Raw genomic sequence first — 18774 nt, forward strand, 5'->3', positions numbered from 1 at the left:
CGTAGGTGTTTTCCCTGGGCAGTTGCGTCGGCCGTTTCCTCGGACAGTCGTTCCACATGTGATCCTCAGTGTGACAGATTGAGCAAGTTTGCCATTGTCAGCTATAAGTGACGAATCCCCGATGTCCACATACAGTGATAAACGATGGAATGTGCTTACGGAGGTGCACTGTAACCGTCCGCACACCCGAATCCACCTGAATCCTGTAAGCACTCGACCATTTCTCCCTGGTGAGGCCGAAAACGTTCCCATACATTCTATCGTCTTGATGATCTCTTCATCAGGCACCTCAAAGGGCAGATTGTACACTTTAATATTCCTGAGGCCGTATCCTGAATGTTGAATCAAAACGTTACTAATTGTTTCGTCCCTATGTCGGAACTTCCATATCCCGTTGTCGTTACATGAATGTCGTGAGAGAAAGCGTACCATTTTAGACTGGTATTCGTTTCTTTGAGGAGTTTGTGTGGAATACATAAAGTATAGGAGGCCTTGGGGGGGGGGGGGGGGTGTTATAGTCGCAATTGATGAGTCTCATTTTGGCAAAATCAAGTAGCCTACAACAGAGGGGAACCTGCAGTGGGATTATGGGTTTGGTGGGCTGTAATTTCAGGACCAGAATGTGATGATGTAGTTTTTGAAGTATTTCCTAACTGAACGATGGAAGTGATGGTGAAATTAATTGAAGGTCATGTTGCAGAGGGTTCTGTAGTTATTTCCGATATTTTTCTTCATGTACGGATTTGGGGAATAGGGGTTTTCAGCATCTTGTCGTCAGTCATAATTGAATTCAGATCTTAAACTGAGGAATGTACCAGTAGTATAGAAGGTTATTGGTCAGCCATAAAATCTGTTGTACAGAGGGGAAAACGACACATTTAAACACTACAAAGCCATTAAGATGAATATTCATGGAGACATTGAGTACCCGATACATATTGCCTATTTAAGAGTTTCCTTAAACATGTTGGGCAAATGTATCCCCCAAAATTTGTTAGTTAATTTCAGGTTGGGGTTGGGGGTGGGGTGGGGGGCAATTGATAATTAACGAAAGGGTGGGTTTGGTCGGGATGGGTACAATATTGGTTTGGATTTCCTGGTTCTACTATTTCATATGCACTATCACAATTGTCTAAAAACTGCGAGAGTTGTTCTTGGTCTCCATCAAATTTTCGTGGCAGTAAGCTATAGCTTAAATATAGTCGGTCATTATTACCGTTGGGGGTTGAGATGGCGGTAGACGTATGTTCACTAACTTTCTTACACTCTTGTTCTGCTTGCTGTGGTGTTGTGAGCCCCATGCTCAAATCCGCTGTTTGTCTTGGTTATCCAGTCAATTACTTCCGGGTTATCTATTTTCAAGAACAGAGTATTGATCAAAAAGTCTAGCTGAACACCAGTTATATTTTCCAGAGGCACACCAACATCGTCTATAATCCAGTTATGACCGTCAAAAGCGGATGGTCTTTAAAAGTTTTGGTCAAACGTGCATGATACTGTGCTACTTCTGTTCAGTTGAGCCAATTTAGATCCAAATTAACACAAAAACAGAATCAAGAACAAAAGTTTGTACTCGCCAGGGCAGCGTGGTGCAGTTCGCTCAGCGTCCACCTCGGCAGGTGGGGACGGTCCGTTCGCTGGCCGGTCACAGCGGGGTGGCCAGGAAATCCTCTTCTACCTGGAATGCACAGTAGGCAGCGGCACACGTGTTTCCAGGCAGGCAGCCAGCCAAGCCCCGAATCGAACCCAAGACCTTTCCCTAACACGTAATCACGAACTGTATATGTTACCCCTTCACCACAGCTAGATTTTTTTTTAAAGTATCAATCTCTGTACTTATATTTTTAGTCATTCCTCCGCATTTATTGGCTGTTCAAAGTTCTTGATCATTTAAAAAAACGCTCATATTTAATTTATTGATGAGATACTCGAATACTCCTGTGCTTTTTAAAGTGTAGTCCAAAAGAATTTGTCTGGAGATCTTCATAGTTGATGATATTTATGAAATTCTCCATGGAGATTCCTCCCTTTGTAAATTTTATGCACAGCATTCCTTTTCGCTTTACTTTCTTAAGTAAACCTAATTCTGTAGCCTAACTCTGCAGCTGCAGTATTCTACAGGTTAGGGACGCCGTTTTATAGAAACAGATGGTTGGTTCTAAGCAGCCATCTTGTAGCGCGCAGGACACCTAAGCTTTTCACCCATTGCTGCTGCTTGTCACTGGAGTGTCGCATATCCAGAAGTCGCTCACTGTCACTCGTTTCTGTCGCTGGCGTAGGACACAGCCTAAATGAAAAACTATTCTTCCAAATTATCTCAAACTCACTAAAGATGGAATTAAACACCGAATAAACTGGAAAGAACCAATTATTTAAATCAATGTATAACACTACCGTGTGCTACTGCTATACCATAACCTTAAAAGTTGAAGGCAGGTTGTGAAATAAAACTATATTGTTAAAGCAATTATGGCATAACGCAACAGAGCAGTGTTACCCTCTGAGAGGAATTTTGTTATGTTGACCGTGTTGTACCTAACGGAGGTGGCTTATTGGAAGTGAAAGTCAGAATTACGTAAACATTTAAACAGTAACAAATAATATTTTACCTAGCTACACTGTTTAAAGAGTAAAGAAAACGGTTGCCATCCTAATTAGGCAAGAGAATGATTAACATTCTTGTTTAAGAAATTAGGTATGAGTAACTTCAACGGACAAACACAATCTATACTTTACCACACGCGAGTGCAATGAACTCTGGCACCTGGATACAGTGTGTTCAGGTTAAGGTTGGAGTTTACAGATCAGAACAAACTACTGGCATAAATATAACAGACAACAATACACACTATTACATTCATGGCTTATTCAAACTGAATGATCTTTATAACATTACTGTTAATATTGACTGTAGAATCATAAAATAGGCATAGGTTCAATATTACTTTTCAAACATTTTCCTATCTTATTAAAAAAAATTGTACATGTTGTTCACTGCAAAATTATGAACTGGTCGTAAGTTAAGTCTTTCTCTCAGCTAAATACTTTTCTATTTAGAATGACAGTTAAATGTATTTCACTAACAAATTACTTCTCACTGTTTTTTTGAATAAAGAAGTAACTGTTTTCATAAATAGTGGTCTTTCTATTAATTGTTATTTATCATGAGCATAAAGGATAAACTGTGGATCCTATTACACTATCAATACACTTTCAATACCCAAAAGAAACAAGTGCTTATTAAGCATGAGTATATAACTTTCCATAACTGCAGTTTTCCACTTTTACTACAGTGAGACACAAAATTAACATATTTGTATGATACCGACTCACCTTCAGCGATTTACAACAGGCAGCAATGTGATCATTTACCAAGCAAAACTTTATAAGCCACAGTCTTAAGAACTTTTAATTTTGAAGTTGGCAACAACATATTAATAAGCAGTTTTAATAGGAAAATTCTTTTCAGCAAGCATCATTTACTTTAACTCACTCTCTTGCCACATTAACTTTCTTTTTACTATGTTCAAGAGGCATTAATTAGCAAAACACTGGGCTTTAATGTTCTTTCAGTGAGGAAACTCGGTAATCATTTTAGTTCATATGGAGAGGAACCTGAGAGGTGTTATGATAAGAAAAAAATCAAGGTAGGTACATAAATTCAGTTATAAATTACCTTATATTTGAGCACACTAACACATCCAATAAGCTGATCCTTCACTGTATATTATTATAGTGTTCCGTTACAGCGACTGCGCAATGTGGTGGCGATTGCATGTTGGTAGGTAGATTTGCAGGTATAATTGCTGGACTCTGTCATTTCTTGGTGGCGATGATAATTCCAGAATATTTCCAGCTCTTCATCCATCCATCCAAGACATTGGATAGCGTCAAGAAAAGCCTCTCTCGGAACCAGCACAATATACAACGTCTACATGGGCAGTTCACAGTTGGGTAGTTCGTGTCCGACTGACTCTTGTTCCACCTTTTCTACCTAGGCGAACCACAATTTGCGCGTGCTACTCAGTTCCGTTCCCGAGGGGAACCACACTACCTCTTACACACAAAATAGCTAAGAATCCTAAGTGAAGGTCAGCAGTTTACATAACAGCAAACAATCATTTAAACAAAACATATCATTTGCACATCTAGGTAGTTCTAAACAAAATTATTTAAACAAATTCCAAATATATACAGTAAGTTTTGTCTCCCTCCAATTGGGACAAAGAATTTAAATGACAGATATACTACATTGCATAGAATCAAATCATGACATCGAAGTTTTAACAAAGAAAGGAGTATACATTTTGTGTTGTCGATTCAAACACATTTACAGAAGCTCAACGATGTAACATTAAATAAAACAAAAGGGAAAATAAATCAGTAGAGCATTAGAGCTATGGTGTTACAAATGCAAACGAAATGAATCTTACACAATATCTAGCGCTTTCTTTTAAAACCACTTTATTTTTCAATTTACAATTATGGCGCTTATCCACAGCAAACAATTGATTCATTATCTATGGCTCGAAAGTAAAGCCACTGACACCCATGAATGACCTGCGACGTCACTGGTCAAAGCCAATGGGTTGTATCCCGTTCTTCAGTTGAGCCGGAGTTTCTGAGAATGCATTTGGCCTAATGGCACAAAAATTTCGAATATATTTTCGAAGAATTCATGCCGTGCCACAAAATGTAGATAGAATTATTATGGCTACTTTCATATTTTACAACTACAAAAAAGGCCATGTTGTGCCTGAACGGCCATACGTCGTTTCAGACACACTAACCAACATAAACGCTGTATACAGGCAAGGTGGCTGTGCTGAGAACTCTGCTTTAACTGTAAGAACAATATTCACAGGCTTTTCCAGTAGCCAACACGGATCTCTCCCATGTGGAGAGCCATGTGATGCAGTTAAATTCGAAACCATGTATGTCTAAATTATTTGTTTGAAATCACTGTTACAGTATAACAAAAAGTATATCATTTCTCTTACCTGGCACCCCAACCACCTCTTCTATTTTATTCCACAAGGCTTCTTTTCGAACAGTGTTCGAATATCTGCTGTCGCTCATATCACGTGATTCAGGCTGTTGCCTTCCTGTTTCGATTAAAATTTCTTCTTCCTTTATTGAGATTAACGAAGGGGATAACAAAACAAAACAATCTACAACAAAACTATAACAAACGAAACAATAACAAGGATTGAATAACAAAGACGGAGAATAACCACGAAAACCACTACCTAATACCAGCACTTCCAAACACAACATGGACTTGTTGGTGGTGCCTAACACAGATAAACATACACACAAATAAGAACTTAAAACTTCTTTATTATAACATTTTACAAGACGTGAATCGGTGTGTTGCTCAGGTGACGATACATTTTACAACTCTCAAAAAACAATACAATATTCTTTTGTCTTATATGATATCGCATAACATATAGCTCTGAAGCCAACCTTATCGATGTCAAAACACTATATGGAAGAGCATCCTGCTCCCACATCACCCCATTCTAAGTAAGACGGTCACAATTCACTGTACCACGTCCACTAGTCTTGCGGGAAATCGAATTACGCGACCCGACCTTGATGTTCATGGTTTTTGATGTTCAGGTTGTTTCTCCTGGAGTGGTGGTGATACTGAAGTATCTTCCGGCAATGTAACGTCTTTGTTCAGCAAATATGCAGGTTTAAATAGGGCGATGGAAATGTTTTTTTACATGATTTTTAATTTTGAGTCCAACAAATTTTGGTGTTCTTTCCACGACTTCGTATGGGCCTTCATAGGAAGGTTCTAACGACTTTTTAACTCTGTCAGCTCTTGAAGTGTTGAGGTCCTTGTATACAAATGGTGTCTCTTTTACTTTGTAAGCTATTTGCACAGGTTTCAGCCGGTTCATATATTCTTTTAGTTGTGAAACAAATTGGGGTAAGTCTGAATCCCTTTTTGTTCCTACTTCTTGAAAAATATCACCAAGTATCCTGATGGGTGAACCATAAACCATTTCTGTTATTGCATCATTCGTGTTTTCTCTGACTGAGCACAAAGGGCCAATAAGGATTACAGGTACTGCTTGAGTCCGTTTTGTAGTTGAATGTGAATGGATTGCTGCTTTAAGTGTGCCATGAAATCTTTGGATTGACGATGATATGCAGTAGTTTGAGTTTGATTACAACCACATAGTTTTGATTGTGCTCGAAATAGCTCAGATTTAAATTGTCTTCCATGATCAGTTACTATTTGATAAGGTGTACCAAATCTAGTAATCCAACAATTGAAGAAAGCTTTAGCTACAGCTTCTGCTTGTATATCCCGAAGTGGTATTACTTCTGTCCAATTCGTAACTCTATTGATGGATGTTAAGCAATACATATCTTCATCAGAAGGAGGCATTGGCCCTATCAAATCCAGATGAATTACTTTAAAACGTTCATCAGTGTCGGAAAAGTGTCCTATTGCCGAATGCACATGTCGTGATACTTTTTTTTTTTTTTTTTTACGTGCTCATGACCAATTTGCAATGTCCTTTTTCATATTCATCCAGACTCACCTTGATGTAATCGTTTTTAGAGTTGTCTTGATACCTGGATGAGCCAAATTATGATAATGTTGAAAAATAGCATAACAGAATTGTTCAGGAATATAAGGTCGAATACTTTGTGTTGAGACGTCACACCACCATTGCCTTTCCTGTCTGAGTCACGTATTATTGCCAGATTGCAGTTGATGAAGCCCTTCGTTCTTTTCCTGTGCTGGGGCTATTTCTTCATAGTTAATTGGAACCAATTCCTCAGCCTTACCGAGCGAGGTGGCGCAGTGGTTAGCACACTGGCCTCGCATTCGGGAGGACGACGGTTCAATCCCGTCTCCGGCCATCCTGATTTAGGTTTTCCGTGATTTCCCTAAATCGCTTCAGGCAAATGCCGGGATGGTTCCTTTGAAAGGGCACGGCCGATTTCCTTCCCCATCCTTCCCTCAACCGAGCTTGCGCTCCGTCTCTAATGACCTCGCTGTCGACGGGACGTTAAACTCTAATCTCCTCCTCCTCCTCCTCAATTCCTCAGGCCTTGAAAAGCTATGAGCGACAACATTTGCTTTACCAGAAATATGTCACAAATCTGTTGTAAACTGTGAAATATAATAAACATAACGTAATTGGATTGATGTTGCTTTCTCATTCTTCTGCTTGAATGCATATGTTAGAGCGGCATGATCATTATAAATAACCTTCTACCTTCTATTTGAAATATTCGACAGCCATATAAATACTAAGTAGTTCTCTGTCGTATGTGGAATACTTTTTCTGTGCATTCGTGAACTTTTTTGAAAAGAATCCAATAGGTTTCTATTGTTCATCTTGCCATTGTTGCAACAAAGCGCCACCTCCGAAATCGGATCCATCCACAAACAATGCGAGTTGGCTGTGCAAACCCAAAAATGTTAAAAGTGTTGCATTTGCAAGATCTTCTTTACATTTTTGGAACTGAGCAGTTGCCTCTTCTGTCCAATCAATATGTCTTCTGTCACTTTTAGTTGTTCCTTTTAGGTAATCATTCAACAAGGATTGGTTTTCTGCAGCATGTTCTAAATATCTACGATAAAAATTCATGGTTCGTAAAAATTTTCGAAGTTCGCGAACAGTTTCAGGCTGCTTGTAGTTCATTAGCGCTGACACTTTTTGTGGATCCGGCTTAGTTTCTAAGGTTGAGATTAATAGTCGCAAGAATGTCAGTTCTTGTACTCCAAAATGTGGATTTTGCAACATTTATTAATAGACCTGTTGTAACCTGTTGTGACCGCGACCGGAACAGTCGCGGGGTGGCCGAGAAAGCCCGGCGGGACCAAACGGAGAGCGGCCCGTGTACAAACAAACGAACGGATAGGACGGACACGAAACAACAACGGTCGATGGAGATAGACCTTACGACGACAACGCGCAAGACGCAATGGACTGACAGAGACAACCAAACGAATCCAAGACGTTCACGAATAACGAGATCAAAGTACGATAAACACGCTGTCTTGTCAAGGCGATGAGTCGTGACTCACGTAACGATTAGACTCGCTGGCAGAGCTTTTTTTTTTCTTTATTGAGTTTCGATTCCCCCTGAAGGGGGCGGGATGGCAGCAGCTTATTACGCCGCTCTTCAGCCTACAGAATTTGTTTTAAAAAGATGAAGATAATAAATAATAAAAGTTGGCGATAAAATGGGTGACTTAAGGGTAAAATGGCGCAAAATTGTGGAACTTCAAACATAAAACAAAGGGTTTATGATGCTAATAAAATACACAGGAAGCAGAAAAATAATAGACAGACAAAAAACACGGCGACAGTCTGGTTTCTGTTCGCAAGAGATATAAAATTCACACCCAGCGTGATTTCTGTTCGGAACACTTTGGAAAGACGCACAATGCTGAACACTCACTTAAACACTGCACTAAAAAGTTGGCACAAATATGACATACCACAGCTGAGAGCAGGTGGCGGGAAACTGGACAGATGATGGGAAAATAAAAAAGGGGGGAAGGAGAGGAAAAGCGAAGGGAGGAGGGGGGAAAAGGAGCCAATGGAGGATGAGGACCCATAAGAGGGGTGGGGGGTGCTGAGGACTCGGGGGGGGGGGGGGGGAGAGAAGGGAGGTAGAGAGAGGTCAGGCAGGGAGTAAACACAGAATGGAAGGGGGGCAAGAGGGAGCCCAGGGAAAGGACGGAGGAAAGGAGGGAAGTGAGGATCAGAGTTGATAGGAGGGTTAAATGGAGGGAGAGAGGGCATCATCCGGGAGGGGGAGTTGATGGAAGCCACCTTGGGAAAGGAGAGCTGGCAGAGCGAGAGGCCGGCTCTTAAATACTCTATCGTGGGCGCCACTATTGGCTGCTGGAACCACATGTTCCACTGTGGCGCCCTCACACTACACGTAGGCCAGTACGCGCATGCCGCCACAGCTTATGGCGCGATGGTGCAGAGACCTCTAGGGGTCTTCAACGTCCATTGCGTCTGGTGGGGATTCAAATTCCGCGGCGCGCGGTACCAGAAGACCATACTGATTCAATTGTTTAAAGAGTAAATTTAGATGCTCAATATGTTGTTTAGGGGATTCCGATGCTCTTAAAATATCATCCAGATAAGGGAAGCAGAAATCCAGCCCTCTCACTTCTTGTAGAAACCTCTGAAATGTGCTAGGTGCATTTCGAATTCATACAGGCAAAAGGAGTAATAACCGCTTACTTTGGTTTGTCTTCTTCGACTAAAGGAATATGATATACGCTTTTAGTAGGTCAATCTTGGAGAATATCTTCTTATTCTGAAGCATCAAATTGACGTCATCTACTCGAGGAACTGGATACTGGTCTGAGAGAGTCCCGCCATTAAGACGACGATAATCTCCACAAACTTGCCACTGGCCATTGGACTTCATAACAAAGTAAAGTGGACTAGCCCATTGTGATGGACGTATAATACCATTATTCAGCAAAAACTGAGATCCTTTCTTAGCTATTTGCAATTTATGTGGGTCCAACACTACGAGCTTTACTATACACTCGTGGACCACTAGTAGTAGTGATATAATGCTGTACTTTATGCTTTAATACCTTTAGTATTATAGATGGTTTTGTTGGCCCAGGAAATTCCTCTAACAGCTTTGCATACTGACATTTTGCATAGAGTTAGCATCCACAGCGGTTACCTCTGCGGAAATTTTTTAACTTAGTAATGCTATCTATAATCTTTTTATTTATCAGATACATTAGTAAACCAAAATGATGAAGAAAATCGGCTCCCAATATTGCTTTTGATACATCTGCTACTACAAATGGCCTTTCAAATTTACGTTTAAGACCTAAATCAATGGTTAATAGCATGGAGCCGTAAGTTTTTATTTCAGAACCATTTGCAGCACAGAGACTAAAGTCAGAGGGTTCAGGCTTCGTAGTTTTTGCTACTGGTATAACAGACAAATCTGCACCGCTATCTACCAGGTAAGATCGCCACAACTTCTGTCTTTAACAAGTAATCCATATTGGCGGCTTACTGTAGGAACTAGGGTAGAACATTCAGCAGCTTTTGACTCTACCCTTCCTTGTTTTCCTTATTTTTCCATTGGTAAGGTTTTACACACTTTTCAGGTTTACACCGTGAGCCAAATTTGAAGTGATAATAACAATATTTACCATTTTTTAAACTGTGTTCTGTTTCTGCTTCTGCTGCGCAACCTGAATCTATTTGACTCTCAGAGCGTCTTAACTTCATTTTCTAAGTCTTTAAATTTTACAAAAAGATCTTGTACTGATAAGAATGTGCAAGGAATTGATTGGGACAGGGTAAGTTGAAGCTAGAATGAGATTTTCTCTCTACAGTGGAGTGTGCGCTGATATGAAACTTCCTGGCAGATTAAAACTGTGTGCCAGACCGAGACTCAAACTCAGGACCATTGCCTTTCGCGGGCAAGTGCTCTACCAACTGAGCTACCCAAGCACGACTCACGTCCCGTCCTCACATCTCTCCTTCTGCCAGTATCTCGTCTGCTACCTTCCAAACTTTACAGAAGCTCATCAGCATATTGCATCTCCACTGTACGATCGGCCATCTGCACAATCTTGTCCGTCGTTTCTTCCAGTATCTCTAATATACTTCGACTATTACTAGGAAGTTTATCGAACCACAATGGTTTTAAAGCGTCCTCCGACAAGTTGGTAGCAGCATAGTTTCGCATTTTTCGTGGTAACTGGCTAGGTTTCATATCGCCAAGTTCCAACCCACTTAACCGTTTTTTTTATTATTATTATTTTACGTTCTTCACTTTCCTTGAAAATTGTTAAAAGCCGTTCTTTTGCCAGCGAATATTTATAATTTACATCACTGATTACCAGATCCCAGATGTTTTCGACATGTTTCGGTTCAAGCTGGGCCAGCAGATAATTGAACTTAGTTGCTTCCGTTGCTATGGCAGCGACTGTAAACTGAGCTTCGGCTTGGTAAGATCAAATATCGGCGTTTTCTATCCAAAAGGGAGGAACCTTTACGCTTACCTTATTGATATCCGGAGTACCCACAGGATTTTCCCCGTCAAGTCCACTTCCTGATTGCAATTTGGGTATTTTATTGAACACTGTCTGCACAGAATTCCAGCAATTTCCGCGTTGGATAATTCGCCGATAATTATTTATTTATTTATTTATTTATTTATTCTTTGCCCATGGACTCCAGCTGAAAATCCACCTGAGAGTATTGGGTGTGTCATACAATAGCCTATTAACATTAAACTTGATTTCATTATATATAAATGAAACAAATAATTAAACAGAAATAGTCCATAATCATACAAAGGTTTTACATGTTTCACATTATATGTACACACAAATCCAAACAACATACAGAAATGATAATTTTGAAGGTACATTTCAGTAATGATGTATTTCAACACCATCTTAGTATTCACTCAAACTGTATATACATTTCTCTGTGAGATATAGTTTCAAATGATTTTTAAAACATTTTAGATCTGTTTCTTTTTTAATGATTTTGGGGAGTTTATTAAAAAACCTTTTGCCTGCTTCTTCTGGGGCAGTCATAGCCAGTTTTAGATTTCTGTTTATCATGTAGTAATTTTCATTTCCTCTTGTACCGTGTTTGTGTACATCTTTATTTAGGAGGTGTTTATCATTTGACCTTACTGCCATTATGCTTTGGTATATGTACAGTGAATATACTGTCATAATATTATAGTGTACAAAAGCTTGCCTACAGGTCTGTCCTGGTGGTATTTTTGCAATGCATCTCACTGCCCTTTTCTGAATTGTGAATATTCTTTTTAGGTAGCCAGCTTGTGCATTTCCCCATATATGAACTGAATAAGACAAATGTGGGAAGACAAGTCCATAATACATTGATCTGAGGACTTTATTATCCACTGTCTTAGCTGTTTTATGCATGATGAAGATCTGTTTGTTTATCTTTGTACACAGTGCATCTATGTGCTCCCCCCATGCCAAATGTTTGTCTATTATAGTTCCTAGAAAATTTGTGCTGGTTACTTCTTTAATAGTCTTTCCATTTATATTAACATTTATATTATAATTTTCAGTATGCTTGGTCTGAAATACTACATTCATTGTTTTAGACTGATTCATAAACAGGTTGTTTTGTGTTAAATATTTATTTGCATTTTCAATAGTCAGGAGTACTTCCTTCTCAAGCTCCTCTTTTGTGTCAGCTGTGCAAATGATTGTTGTGTCATCAGCATACATTATAAGTTTCTGATTTATATAGCTAGGGAAGTCATTTACGTAGAGTATAAATAGTATTGGCCCAAGCACAGACCCTTGCGGCACACCGTGTTTAACTTCAAAAAATGGTTCAAATGGCTCTGAGCACTATGGGACTCAACTGCTGTGGCCATAAGTCCCCTAGAACTTAGAACTACTTAAACCTAACTAACCTACGGACAGCACACAACACCCAGCCATCACGAGGCAGAGAAAATCCCTGACCCCGCCGGGAATCGAACCCGGGAACCCGGGCGTGGGAAGCAAGAAACGCTACCGCACGACCACGAGATGCGGGCCGTGTTTAACTGTTTGTAATTCTGATCTGTAGTTTGTTATATTTCCCCCACTAGTATGTCTGATTTCTGTGCATTGTTTCCTATTTGTAATGTGTGATTTAAGTATGTCATAGCATTTTCCTCTAATTCCATACTGATATAATTTCATCATTAATTTTGAGTGGTTCACACAATCAAATGCCTTAGATAGGTCCATAAAAATCCCACAAGTCTTTTGTTGCCTGTCAAGTAAATTAAGAATATGCTCAATTATATCTGTTGATGCTGTTTTTGTTGACTTCCCTTCTCTGAAACCATGTTGTGATGAATGCAGTATACTGTACTTAGTTATAAAACTTACAATTCTATTCTTTATTATCATTTCATAGATTTTAGCAAATGTTGAGATCAATGATATTGGCCTGTAATTTCCTAATTCATCCCTGTTCCCTTTCTTAAATATTGGCTTCACTTTACTTACTTTCAGTGAATCTCGAAATATACCTTCTTCTATCACAGCATTCAGCATGTGTGTCAATGGTTTTAATATACATTCCCTGCATTCCTTTATGAGATGTGATGTGACACCATCCAAGCCAGATGAATGTTTAATTTTAAGTTGTTTTATTAGGTTTGACACTTCTGCATCTGTTGTAGGTGTGAAAACCATAGTATGATTTGTATGTGGGGGGTTTAACAATTTACTTACTGCATTTGTTTTATTTTGACTTATTAATTCGTCTGCTACAGTAATATAATGTCTGTTAAAAGTATTGGCTACTTCGAGAGGGTTTGCGTTGCTTTTTCCGCTCATCAGTGGGCAGATGTCCTCTGCCCGATTTGTTACTTTTCCTCTCTCTTCATTAATGAACGACCACAAACCTTTTGAGTAGTTCTTTCCCTTATCTATAGACATCCTGATGAATGATGCTTTAGTTTCTCTGATAAAACTACAGTACTCTTTCTTTTTTATTTTATACAGTGTGTTGTAGGCCTCAGTATTTTTTTGTTTGGAGAGGTCATAATACATTCTCAGATTATTTCTGGCATGGAGTACTTCTCCAGTCACCCAGCTTTTCTTTTTTTGTTGCTGTTTGACAAGCCTTTTACTAACAGGACATGTAACATCGTAATAATAATTGAATAAAGAATAAAACTGGTTCCATTTGGTGTTTGCATCTTTAGCTGCATATATTGTTTCCCAGTTTTCTGCCACTAACATCTTTTTTAGTAGATTTATGTTATGTGGGTAGTTCTGTCTTCCCATCTCCCATATCTTCTGCACTGAATCACTAGTCTTTATATTTATGTCTATCATGATTGCAAAATGGTCTGCTAATGTGGAGTTTATTACCTGTGTGTCACAATAGCATGTAGGAATATTTGTTATTACATGATCAATAATAGTTTCACTATGCTTTGTTACTCTGGTTGGTTTATCTATTTTTATTTTTAGATTGTATATGCACAATACGTCCAGTAGGGTCTTAGTATTGTCTGTATTTTTACTCGTGTCTATGTTCAGATCTCCTATAATGATCAAATAAGCATATATTTTTGAGAGGTTGTTGGATTATATCTTCCAGCTGTTCAAAGAAGGTTTTAATTATACCATTTGGTGATTGGTACAAACCTAATACACAACATAAATTCCCAGCAATTTTAGTTTCCAGTGCTGTAGCTTCAAAGCTCAATTCTATAGCATATTTTGTTATATTTATGGCTTTAGTTGATTTATAGTTAGAAAAAAATGGCAACCCCACCACCTTTACGTTGCAGGGTTTCTTTTGTTGTCTCACTGATCACGTCGGGGTCACCAATTTGTCGGTGATGTCTAACACAGGTAAACACACACACAAATAAGGACTTAAAACTTCTTTATTATAACATTTTATAAGACGTAGATCGGCGTGTTGCTCAGGCGACGATATATTTTACAACTCTCGAAATACAATACAATCTTATTTTGTCTCATGTGATATCACAGAACATATAGCTTTGAAACCAACCTTATCGGTGTCAAAACACTATATGGAAGAGCAACCTGGTCCCACAGAGTACAAGACGTTAGAACATGGCGCTGTATTGGAAAAAAACTGGGGGTCACGTGGTCAACGACGGATCGTCGACGTCAATTGTCAAAACTTTTTCTTTCCAAGAAACCTTGACGGTAACGTGACGCAACGTGAAGGTTAGTGTGGATGCCGCCATTTGAAATTCATTGCAGAATGCTTTGACGTGACGTGAAGTGACGGACAGTGTGAATTGTGTCAGATTGTTTTTGAAATATGATCGGTGTAAACTTTCAAAACGTGTAAGATATCAGACAATTATGCAAACTTTAAAAAATTAACAAATAAAAATAAAATGTAAAACAAAATTAATTTTGCATTTTATTCTCTATTGATAGGTAGAATAAAATTACAAAATTCTATATTATCAACGTTGAAACCAATTTTTTTATTTGTCGATTAAATACAGAATTGGTATTGTCTTTTTCTGAATAGTTGCTAAATAAACACAGCTTACATCACAGTGCTGAAACGAGGCATCTTCAGAACGAAGGTGGAAGACGGTTCGTCATGATTTCACAGACGTCGTATTTGGATAATATGAAAATGAAAATTATGATGTGATCTTAAGAGCGACGAACGAATGTGACATTGCATAGTTGGCAGCCGTGTGCTGAAATGCAGCAGGTAGAGGCGCGGAGGGAAGTACCCATTTCCACGGCAGCGAGAGTCTCAAATATTTTCGGCTGAAGTAATGTGTTCTGATTTGTCGTGTCAGTAACTCTTAATTTGCGACTTTCTTTACGTGCAAACACGCAAACGGTAAGTGAAACAGTACGAACAAAAAGCTGTTATGGTTTTATCAGGATAATTGCGTCATTTCCCGACTCTACGATGGATGTTTGATTAACTGATATAAATGTGGCATTCACCGAAACAATACGCAGTTTAAAAAATTAGAACTTTTCATTTGTTCTATACGTCTCCTGTATGAATTCTGGGTTTACGGTGGCTTCCGATCCCACCCGTCCAATTTGACGTAAGGGTGGTGTGTTTGTTGCCATGTTGCTGTATTTGATGGTGTCCTCTGGTGGTCGATGTGAAAGTGCTGAGTTTAATATGTGTGGTATTGGGTTCATTCGAGTTTTGACTGTAATCGTGCTAACGTGCCCTTGAGTTAAGGTAGTAAGTGCGGTGGCCAACCTAGTTGGTTTTGCCGGAATAAATTTTGTTTTGGTTTTATTCTGTAGTAATTGTAATGTTTTGCCTATATCTATGATATGACGGTTGTGTTTTAATTCATATAGTAAAAATAAATGGAAATGCCGTGTGGCTAGGGCCTCCCGTCGGGTAGACCGTTCGCCTGGTGCAAATCTTTCGAGTTGACGCCACTTCGGCGACTTGCGTGTCGAATGGGGGTTTTGTTCCGCTTTTCGGAATTGTAGGTTTTGGTTTTTTGGTATCATAGCTGTGGTTGACCTGTATAGGTCAAGGGTATGATTTGTTGCTGGTAGCGAAACAATGTCATTTATTTTTTTATAATTGTTCCGTTAGTTTCGTTTTATTTTTGGAATGAGACATTATAGTTTCATTTTTATTTTTGTTCTCCTTTGTTGGCGTGTGTGTGTGTGTAGAAAAGTCATTGTCGTCATATTGTGTATTGTGGAACATTGTCGTCATATTGTGTATTGTGGAACTAGCCGTTTCCGGCATACGGAAGATGTCGTATGTCAAAGTAGACGGATGTAATCGGACTCTTCTGTAGTGCCGTTTTGTGTTATGTTTGCTCCAAATTACGCAGAAAATTGTCAATAAATTTTGCCCCTACCAAGTTCAAGTACCTTTATCCCTAACCTTTAGACAGCCCATGTTTTGTAACTGGTATATAATGGTTCGTTTACGAAGTCTGAGTTTGATTACTTTTGGAGACATTGTTTAAGTACAGTGACTGGGGGTGCGGGTAACCACGAAATCGTGGTTGTAATACGATTATATCTGAGGAGGAACACCCGATCCACGCATGCGTAAACCACAATTTGAAAGACGTTTAGTTTCTTTACGACATGTCTAAAGTGTTCTGCAATTTTCTCCAAAGGTACATGATTATCAGCTAAAATTTTTCATGCAAATTGCTACCTACGGGAATCCTGTTGTAACATCAACAATTTTCTGAAAATCAGCGTAAGTCCCTATATGCAGGTGCAAAATAAGTTCGTATTTAATGAAAAATGAAATAGTAGGATAGTGCTGTAATTTATTTTTATAGAACACGATTAACGGAAAGAAAGTGATGACCTGTCAAAAGATTTAAGGATACTGGGCCTTAAGCATTAAGCTGTCACTGTGGGAAACTATTTTCAAAATTAATGTTTATCCTTAATTAGAGTCCAGTGAAATGAGCAATGTTACATTCAATCTCTTTTAGTCACGGGCATGCAGCTAGAATTGAAATACATTGCAGTGTAAGTAGGATGATAATTGCAAAAAAGGTGTGTTTTGTTAAGTGCAGCTACAGGACACAATGTTGTTAAAAGATTCCATATTTTAAAATAACATTACGGACATCTGATGTGATATAATAAATCTATTTTTTTTTTTTTTTCAAATTTTACAAGGTCTTGTTTGCCCACATAAAAACTAGGTTACACTTAACATTTAGGGTATTTTGTCCCATAAATAGTATATGGAGTATGTTCCCATTGGCAGCGGTGTGGTTTTTGGGTTGCTGTGCAAACATTTCCTGAGTAAATTTGTTCAACAAGGATCTTTGTATACTGATTTTGTGACTCCCTCATGGCTACAATGGTACACTGGTTTTAATTTGATTTATTGGTCCATCTTTAAGCATTTTCAATGTAATTGACGTCATCATTTTACATCCAGCATGTAAGTACATGTACATAATAACTTATACATTTCTAAGATGTTGAAGAAATATATAAGGTTTATACTGGACACATTTAGTAATCATTAAATATAAATGCATCAATCAGAATGACAAAAGGAGAAACTGTATTTGTAACACGGCATATACACGGGAAAAAATATTTTAACAAATATAAAATATATGCTTGATACATGTTAATTGTAAGTATAAATTCATTGTGACATTGAAGCACAGTAGTATGATACAATAACATTTTCGGAAAAGCTCAAGTGCTATAGTAAACATGTCATACACAGCAGCTTTAGTAGATTAGATCGTTTTTATTACTGGTACATATTTTCGATTATTCTGTTGTATAGAAGGCAATTTGTTCAACCCATCTTTTTGTAATATTTCTGAAGACATTCAGTAATACATTGTGTGCTGTAGGTGGTAACAAAAAAATAGTATTTCTATGTATGTGTAACTGCTTTGGGTTTTTTTAAGTCTAGTAACTGTGGTGTCTCATCTTCTGCCTGTGATGTGAGTGTTGGTTTTTTTTTTAAGCCACTTGAGCAATGTACGGAGGTGTCCAGGTGGATGTCGAGGATTATCAGTTGAAATCTTGTGGACGAGTGTGGGCCAGCTGCTCTCCTCATTGTTTCTACACTCTCCTCAACATTGCTTCTGTATCTGTACCATCAGAGTACAACTGATAAAATGTGCTGTCAGTAAGTCATACCCTTTCATGTTAATCTGTTTCATACTTTTTTTCCCCCCCCTTAATATTGCTCCCATTCTTTTCTGAACATGTTCACAACAGCCCAACTTTTTAATTTCCATAATTATTTACTTTCTTGCAACAGTTACACTTTCGATGTCTGTGGAATCTCTGTACATCTCGTTAAATTGAGAAATGCTTTGGATTTCTCTAAAAAATCTTACTATACATACACACTCAAGACCTTCAACGAACCCATGGACATTTGTATTCAAATTAGACAGGTGTCACTCAATTTCATTTCATAACCAGTTTTGCTAGGCAGACGTGAGCATCATAGGATAACCATTCCCCTGGTGGCAACATGTTAGGGATTGAAAGTATTATTCGGTACCAGAATTAAGTGTTAATTTCTTTTAAATATAATACCAAATGATACTTTCAACACCGAATGTGTTGCCACCATGGCGGCATTTACCTGATACTGACATCTGCCGAGTGAAAGCAATTGTAAAATCAGATTGTGCGACTTGTGGCTTTTCATTTGAATATCAGTTGCAGTAATCACAGAGTTTGTGACATGCCAGCATTTGTTATTAACCTGTCTTACTGCCTTTATC

At 38.5% G+C, this 18774-nt stretch overlaps 1 protein-coding gene across 3 annotated transcripts in view; it reads left to right on the forward strand.

The window, feature by feature from the left end:
• Window positions 1-18774, forward strand: part of LOC126210186 (uncharacterized) — a 221713-nt gene that overhangs the window by 111424 nt on the left and 91515 nt on the right. The window contains exon 1 of one of the 3 annotated variants that reach the window (XM_049939352.1): window positions 9923-9991. The exons of 1 other annotated variant lie outside the window; for it this stretch is intronic. The gene's annotated coding sequence lies outside the window, so the exon portion shown is untranslated. Of the gene's footprint in view, window positions 1-9922; window positions 9992-15292; window positions 15390-18774 lie in introns of those variants that run through there. One more of the 3 variants, XM_049939351.1, reaches the window with a different exon arrangement.

This window comes from Schistocerca nitens, chromosome 10 (assembly GCF_023898315.1).
Source record: "Schistocerca nitens isolate TAMUIC-IGC-003100 chromosome 10, iqSchNite1.1, whole genome shotgun sequence".
NCBI lineage: Eukaryota > Metazoa > Arthropoda > Insecta > Orthoptera > Acrididae > Schistocerca > Schistocerca nitens.